Below are 8,861 nucleotides of genomic sequence, written 5' to 3' on the forward strand. Positions count from 1 at the left end.
TAAATGCAAAGTATATAGCAAATACAGAACAGAAATAAAGTTATACAAAGTAAGAGATAACTGGGAGGATCAGGAAAGGTGAGGGCCAAATTGTAGAGGGCTTCATATGCCAAGCTGAACAGTGTATTTCTTCCTATATGTGATAGAGAACCATTAAAAATTTTTAAGTAAGAATAATATTAATTTATGTAGAGGACAGATTGGAAAAGATCAGATACAAGGAAGCCAATCAGGATATTGTTTCCTTAATTCAGGAGAAGAAGAAAAATAAAAGACCTGGAGAGTGGATGAATATAAAATAGGACTAGCTATCCGACCTGTTGGGGGTGGAGGGTGGGAGCAAAAGGAGTCAATGATTCCCAAGTTGTGAACCTGGTTGGCTGAAAGGATTTTACTATCAGCAAAAATGTAACAGTGGTCCTCAAACTTTTTCATCTCAGGACCACATTATACTCTTAAAAATTATTGAGAATCCCTCCCCAAAGAGGTTTTGTGTGGGTTATTGTCTTGATATTTACCATATTAGAAATTGAAACATCTTAGTATTATGAATATAGTTTTGATCTTATGGAAGCCCTGAAAAAGTCTTGGGGACTTTTTAGTGGTTAATTGAAAATATAAATTTCATCCACTGAAGTCCAGATCCCATTCTCTTAGCCAATTTGTTCACTTCCCAAATCAGTTTTTCTCTTTGGTATCCCCCGCCTTCAGGCAACAGTCAAGAAAACATGACCTAATCCCCTATGGACTTAGTTTCTTGCCCAAAATTTCTGTCTAAAAAAACTTGATTCATGAACTTGGGAAGAGGTGGAAGAGTGTTGAGACATTTGCAGGAATCTTATATAACTTCCCGTTTCTCTGAAGAAAAGATTCATCTTTGTTCAATTCAGGCAGAATAAACACATCCATAATCCATTCCTTTATATCATGGCTGGCTCAGAAGTCAAGACGAGGGGGAGAAATTTCATTGTACTCTCATAAAAAGGCCAGGAAATGACTTTATATTATTAGGTGTAGTGTTTGCACGCTTTTGCTGTTTGCTGCCCTGGAACTCTTATGAGGAATCTCAATTAAGTTGTAAACTCCTTGAGAGCAAGGACCATCACTATACTTTTTATATCCCCCACAGCACCTAGCTCAGTAAATCACACATAATATGTTCTCAGTAGTTCTTGATTAATTCAACATGTGACAGTTCCTGCCTTCTGTTCTACTGAAGGGATATGAAATGTACACAAATATAAAAGAGATCTGACAGTGGTCTTTTTTTAAAAAATAGTATTTTGTTTTTTCTAATTACATGTAAAGACGATTCTTAATATTCACTTTTTTAAAATGTTGAGTTCCAAATTTTCTTCCTTCCTCCTTAAATTCCACCCCCTCCCTAAAACATTAAGTAATTTAATACCAGTTATGTATGTGCAGCCATGTGGAACATATTTCCATATTACTCACGTGAAAGAAGAAAGACCCAAAGGGAAAAACCATGAAAAAAATAAAGTGAAAATAGTATACTTCATGAGTTCTTTCTCTGGATCTGGATAGCATTTTCCATCACAAGTCCTTTGGAATTGTCTTGGGGCATTGTATTGCTGAGAAGTGCTAAGTCATTCATAGTTGATCATCGTACAATGATTGCTGTGGACGATGTTTTGGTTCTGCTCATTTCACTTTGCATCAGTCCATATAAGTCTTTCCAGGTTTTTCTGAAATCTGCCTGCTTGTTCCTTATAACACAATAGTGTTCTGTTACATTCATATACCACAACTTGTTCAGCCATTTCCCAATTGACGGGCATTCCATCTATTTCCAATTCCTTGCCACCACAAAAAGAGCTGCTATAAATATTTTTGTACATGTTAGTCCTTTTCCCCTTTTTTTATGACAATTATCTCTTTCTGGGAAAGAAAACAGAGGCTTCAACATGAAAACAAATGGGAAAAAAAAAGCATTTGAGGCAGAGATGGATCCTGACCTGTGCCAGAATTTGGGGAGGGTGAGCAAAAAGGGATGAAGATAGATCATTAAACATTTGGCAGTAAGCAACAGATTCTTCCTGACAAAGAGGGAGCTATACCCTCTGGAGAAGAAGTAGCTGCCTGTCCAGGGAATGATGGTGTGGATTCACAGGTGTTGTTAAGGGAAAAAAGCATTCAGTAAGGGTCATGGGAAGAAGAGACAAGTAGTGCTCATTGGAATCCTTGCTGATACTTCTTGGCCTCATGACAACAATAGAGGGGATTGCTATCATCCTGGTGCATACATCCAGGAGATGACAGAGAACTTCCCCAAACTTATCAGACCATATTACTACTATATACTTCTGGTGATATTTTATATGAGCACTTGAGACAAATTATATTGCCAGAAGGAATCTAGGAACCATTGCTAGTCTAAAGTCTAAGGTAAGAAATGAAAAACGTTTGTTCCATAGGTGGCATTTTCATCACTATTTTGAAAAAAGGCAAAGAGAAAGGCAGAATGGGAGAATGAAAAGGTGGTATCTGAAAATAGGATTTGGATTTCTGCACCATGCCTTAAAATATAGTAGTGATGAGCTCTTAGATAGGAATAAATAGAGAGTAGCTACAATGTAGGAAAACATTAGTAGAGGCATTTAGAAATGGAAATACAAATCCATAGGAGACAAGATAAAAGAAAGGAGTTACAAACAAAACCCATGGCTTCAGATGTTTATATATAAACACACACTAGCAAGGAGAAGTCAAGATGTTGGGGGAGAAATGCAACTTGGGGGCAGCTGGTGGTACAGTGAATACAGCACCAGGCCTGGAGTCAGGAAGATCTGAGTTCAAATCAGACACTTACTAGCTATGTGACCCTAGGCAAGTCACTTAATCACTATTTGCCTGTAAAATGTGGACGTACTGGAGAAGGAAATGGCAGGCTACTCCAATATCTTTGCCAAGAAAACCCCATAGACAATGTCCCTGGGGTCGCATAGAGTCAGACATGACTAGATAACAGCAAATTCAACTTGAGCTCATGAGAATCATTGAAACTTTGTGGCCCTGGAAGGGGATGCCTTATTGAAAGGAACATGTTAGGTAAAAAGTTGGGTATGGGGGGAGGGGAGGTGCAACACAGTATCACATATTAAGAAGATATACTCGCATGAGAAAAATCCAGTAACCAGGGAGGGGAAACATGGTAGAGAGCATGTGGATAAGGTCAAAAAAGAAAAGCTATTAGCGTTTGATTATACTGTTCTACCAACCACCCAGTCAGAAAGAAGCTTTTGGGGAAAAAATCACTTTGCCTCATACAGGGGCATGATTTAGTTGTGATGGAGGACTTAAGTTACAGACATCTGCTGGATCCCAAATCTCTGCCTAAAGTATAGCAGTTAATACCTTAATTTATCATTATGAAATGATAATTCTATACATCAAAAGGGAAGGATAAGGAACTTTTACTTCTGATTCTTACAAGGAGGAATTGGTTGTTACAGTGGAAATGAAGGAAATATTGGGGAGAGGTGACCTCTTTACCTAAGAGTTTGGATTAGAGAAGCAGAGAAAAGCCAGTCAGTCTCACATGTACCTCAGAATATTGTGGACTAAATTTTTTAACATTAATTTTATTTTGAATTTAATAAATACTCCCCAATAACATTTCCATATACAGAGCAGAACACTAAAAGAAGATTGTATATAAAACTGAATCTCCACTTTATGTCACTTATTTTTTTTTAATTCCACACTTTACTTTGAAAACTCAAAACTCTTGAGCCAATGTAAGCCCCCTTAACAATCAATCAGCAGCTTCAATTACTTTTCAACAAAGGCATTTACTCAAGTAAGTAAATATAGTGAGAACAATTGGTATAACACATTCCTCAAAAGATCTAGGGCATATTCTCCTATCTATATGCAAAGCATCCATGGTGGAGTGGGAAAGTATAAATTTAGATTAAAATGGTAATGAAGCATACAAGTAGAACACAATACCTGGTCCTAAAAGTTCTTTCTCCCTTCATAAAATCCCAGGATAGTTCCCCTGAGCTTTTAGGGCCTCTACCTGTCTAGAGACCTTAGCCAAAACTTTTCTCTTCTTCAATTCTATGTTTCCTCTTCTATTAATCTAAGCAATTTATATTTTTTGATATATTCTTCCACTTCACTTAAGTTGTTAAATTTATGGGCATGTAAGTGGGCAAAATAACACCTTATATTTGCTTCACTTTCATCTTTGTTAGTGGTGTATTCATCCTTTTAATTTTTGATACTAGTAATTTGGTTTTCTCTCTTTTTTTAAATCAAATTAATCAATTATTTATTTTGTTTTTTCATAAAATCAACTCCTAGTTTTATGTACTAACTCAATGAGTTTTTTACTCTTAATTTTATTAATCTCACCTTTAATTTTTAGGATTTCCAATGTAGTGTTTGATTGGGGGTTTTTAATTTGTTCTTTTTCTAGTGTTTTTTTAAAATTGTTTATCCAATTCATTAGTCTGCTCTTTCTCTGTTTCATTTATGTAAGCATTTAGAGATGTAATTTCCTCTGATCACTGCTTTTGCTGTATCCCATATGTTTTGATATGTAGTCTCATTGTCATTCTCTTTAATGAAATTATTGATTATTTTTATGATTTGTTCTTTAAGCCACTCATTCTTTAAGATGAGGGTATTTAATCTCCAATTAGTTTTTAATCTATGTTTTCCTGGTCTCTTATTAAATATAATTTTATTGCATTGTGATCTGAAAAGGGTAATTTAATACTTCTGCTTTTAACTGTAAAATTTTATGTAATAATATACAGTCAGTTGTTGTAAAGGTACCATGAACTCCTGAGAAAAAGATATATTCCTTTCTATTTCTATTCAATTCATATAATTCTACTTTTGTTGTTGCTGTCAGTCATTTTTCAGTCATATCTGACTCTTCACAACCCCATTTGAGGTTTTCTTGGCCAAAAAACTGGAGTGGTTTACCATTTCCTTCTCCAGCTCATTTTACAGATAAGGAAAGTGAGGCAAACAGGATTAAGTAACTGGCCTAGGGTCACACAGCTAGTGTCTGAGGCCAGATTTGAACTCAGGAAGATGAGTCTTCCTGACTTCAGGCCCAGTTACTCAATCTACTACACCACCTAGCTGCCCCAAATTCTACTTTCTAGATGGCTCCAGTTGTTTCCTCACGTCAAGCCTAGATTTGCTTCTTATGCCAAGCAAACAAACCAAATACCGCTTTCATATGACAGCCCTTCAAGTCTTGAAGAGGGTTATCATATCGCTTCACCCTCTTAGGGTTTCCTCTTCTCCAGGTTAAACATTCCCAATCCTCATATGACATGTGGCTCACTATTACTTCCAAGCTTTAGGAGAACAGGAGATACCTTTGATATCAAACCACATTAAGCTGCTACTCTTCTGCCTTCTCTCACTTGCTGAGCTTTGAGAAAGCTCTGACCCTTGTAATCCAAACAGAATATAATTGCTTTATTCCATCAATGGGACATTGAGACAGAGAGAAATCAGACTTAAAGTTCATATAGAAAGCTAACAGTTTAAATATTTATCACTGTTTTACTTTTCAGCTGACTCATATTGAATACTTTCCAGTAAGCTATGAGTATGACCCTTTACTGTTCTCCATGGCATAAAAAAGGAAGACAATGCTAGCACATTATCTAGGGGAATAACATATAGAAGAATACAATAAGGGTAAAAAAAATCAGACAACTCCCAGCCTACTGCCTTGCACACCACATTCTCATTAACCAAAGTCCATGCCAGCTTTTTAATCATTATTGAGTTTCTGTTTACTGCCATCTTAGCCCCTTTATATTTTAATTATCATTAGAGAAAACTTCATTATCTCCGATGTGCTTTTCTTCCCCAGATCTCCCACAAATTGTTCTTTGTTTCCTGTTTTTCCAGTTTTGTTTGCTATTTATAAGCTTCTCTAGGGTTCCTAAAGTGAGGACCAGTAGTCCGCTTAAAGATATATTTTCTAGAAAGACTGGTATAGAATTTTGTAATAATATGAAGGCTTTACCCTTTTCTGTAAATGCATTCCTGTGCCAGAATTCTAAAAGAGGCAACACAATATTAATCAGCATTCCATGTTTTCACTTTGGTGACCTTTCTTCAAAGTTTATTAGTTAACTCCTATAGATTCATCATTTCTCTTCCCAAGGGAAATATGTCAGAAATGCTTCTATCTTATTCCTTAAGCTAGTTCAACTTAAGGGAAATAGTTATTTATTACTTATATAAAATATATGCTGCCCATATGAGAAATATTTAACCACATGGGATTTCTAAATATAAGATAGGTGGCTTATAGTGAGATCTGAAGTCTGGTCTACCTCTCCCTGAAGGAGGTTGTGCTTCCTTCTTTGAGAAGAGCAGGAGAAGGGATCATTTGTCTGGAATCAACCCTATCTCCTCCAAGAGCAAGAGACACAACTAGGATTATAGCTAGGACACCCTAAATATTGCTAGTTCACAATTGGTTCAGAACAAAAACCCAGTTTCCTGGCCAGTATCTCTTAAGAGGGATGTCCCAAGCTGACACCCAAAGGCTTGATTCTTTCCCACAAAATGCTAGTTATACAAAAAATTATCATAAACAGTGAAAAGCAAGTAAATTCATACATCCAAGCAAATAGCAAACAAGTAGCCTCAGAAATACCCAGAAAGAATGAATTCTTTCTCTCTCTGGGAGCAAGATGTCTTAGCCAAGATATAGGCCCCAAGCTCACTTAAGGGGAAATTCCCTATAGTTTCTAGGAAGGCTGGCTGAAAATCAGAGACCTGATGAGAAGCTACCTTTATTATGGACAGAACCTGGCTATACTCTGCCTACAGGTAAATGCTTCTTTTGTGGGAATATAGAACAACATGGGAGTGTACCTGAAGCAGGGGTGGGGGTAGGAGAGGTAGAGCATGGGGATAGAGAGTAATAATGATGTGCCAAGGTCAGATCAAGAGGTAACAATGAGGGAAAGGTGACTGACCCCTGTGGTCTCAAAAGAAGAAGAGAAGAGGCTACAGATGAGTGGGTGAGGAAGAGGGAGGAAAGATTAAAAAGGGAGAGGAAGGAAGGAAGCCTTACTTTTCCAAGGTATGGGGGGGTTCCACTGATGAATTACCAATGAGTACAAAGAGATGAAGGGAGATGAGGATCTTATACTGGATTTTGAAAGGTCTGCTGATTCTAGGAAGTGGGGGAGTTGGAAGCCCTGAAGGCAACTGGCACCTGGAGAAGTAGGAGAGCATGGACATAGGGAGATTTCCAGGCAAATGTAAGAAGGGGAAAAAAAGTCAGCAAGAGAGGGTATAGATCACTAGTGGGCTGGGTAATCAGGGATATGGTCGGAAAGGGCCCTATGATAGAGCAGTGTCCTTTCTGACATCTGCAATAATGACCATTGTTCTGGAAATGAGGCAGAGTGGGAAAAGTGACTCCATGGGGCAAACCCTATAAGGCAGTGGCAGAAAGTGCCTAGAGGGAGAACTTTAGAATTGATACCTTGGAATCTTTGATTACATGAAAATGCAGAGAAAAGAGAGAGAGCAGATAATTATAGGGATCATGAATCAGAGAAAGAAGATTTAGAGTAAACAGAAAAAGAAGATGGGTAGTGAAGAGAGCGAGAGAAACCCTTTTTTGGAAAGAAGCAAAAAGAAAGAAAGAAAGAAAAATTTAAAAACTAAGGAGCAAGGGGCTACTAGGTGGCGCAATGAAGCAGCAGGTGCTGCTCTGGAGTCAGGAGAACCTGAGTTCAAATCCAAGTTCAGACACTTAACTAGCTGTGTGACCTTGGACAAATCACTTAACTCCAATTGTCTCTTTAAAAACAAACAAATTCTGAGGAACAAGACAAGCTGAAGAGGAGGGGATAGAAGATTATCAGATGAGAAGAGGGATGAAGGGAAGAGAGCCAGCGGGAACAGGGCCATCATTTAACATAAAGTAACTGAAGGAACATAAGACAGAAGGAACATGAAATGCTTCTGCATAGACTACGTAGGATAAGAAGGGAAGTGATTGAATGGGAAAAATCATCCAGGGGGACTTAGCCTTTAAAAAATACTATCAGGAATAATTTTTTCATTCAAGGTCTCTTCAGTAAGCATTCACTTGAGTACTAGCAGTGCAGCAAGACCCTTTGGGAAGTATGAGAAAAACAGAAGATAGTTTCTGCCATCCACATTCCATCCAATGGATATTTTACTCTTGGATTCAAGGCATATGCTCTCAAGTTGCCACATTTTCACCATTCCTTTAACATTTATTAAGCACTCACTGTGCTCAAAGCACTGTACCGGGTGTTGGGATATCTCAGGAACACTTTGTAATATCTCTTTTTCTTGGCTTTTGGTTTCACAAATAGTCACCTCTATCCAGCTTTTTGTATATGTGTATGTATATGTATATATGTATGTGTGTGTGTGTGTGTATATATATATATATATATATACACATATATATACATACACATATATATATACATATATATATATATATGTATATGTCTGTGTACAAAAATGCATGGGTATATGATCAATAGACTACCTCCACAATTTTATGTATAATTCAAATCCTGTCTCAGTCACTTGCTAGCTGTGTGGCTCTGGGCAAGACCCTTAGTCTCTATTTGCCTTTGTTTTCCTATCTGTAAAATGGGGATAACAATAAGACCTACCTCCATTATTGTGAGAATAAATGAGATAATATTTGTTATGTACTTTGCAAACCTTGAAGAATTATACAAATGCTAGTTAGGAGGAGGAGATAAAAATAGGAAGAGGAGGAGGGTTGCTGATACAGTTCAATACTTTAGTTCATATCTGATCTCATTGGTGTGGCTCTTTCCTCTGCCAGT

Source organism: Phascolarctos cinereus, unplaced genomic scaffold, assembly GCF_003287225.1.
Source record: "Phascolarctos cinereus isolate Bilbo 61053 unplaced genomic scaffold, phaCin_HiC Scaffold_5;HRSCAF=322, whole genome shotgun sequence".
Classification (NCBI taxonomy): Eukaryota; Metazoa; Chordata; class Mammalia; order Diprotodontia; family Phascolarctidae; genus Phascolarctos; species Phascolarctos cinereus.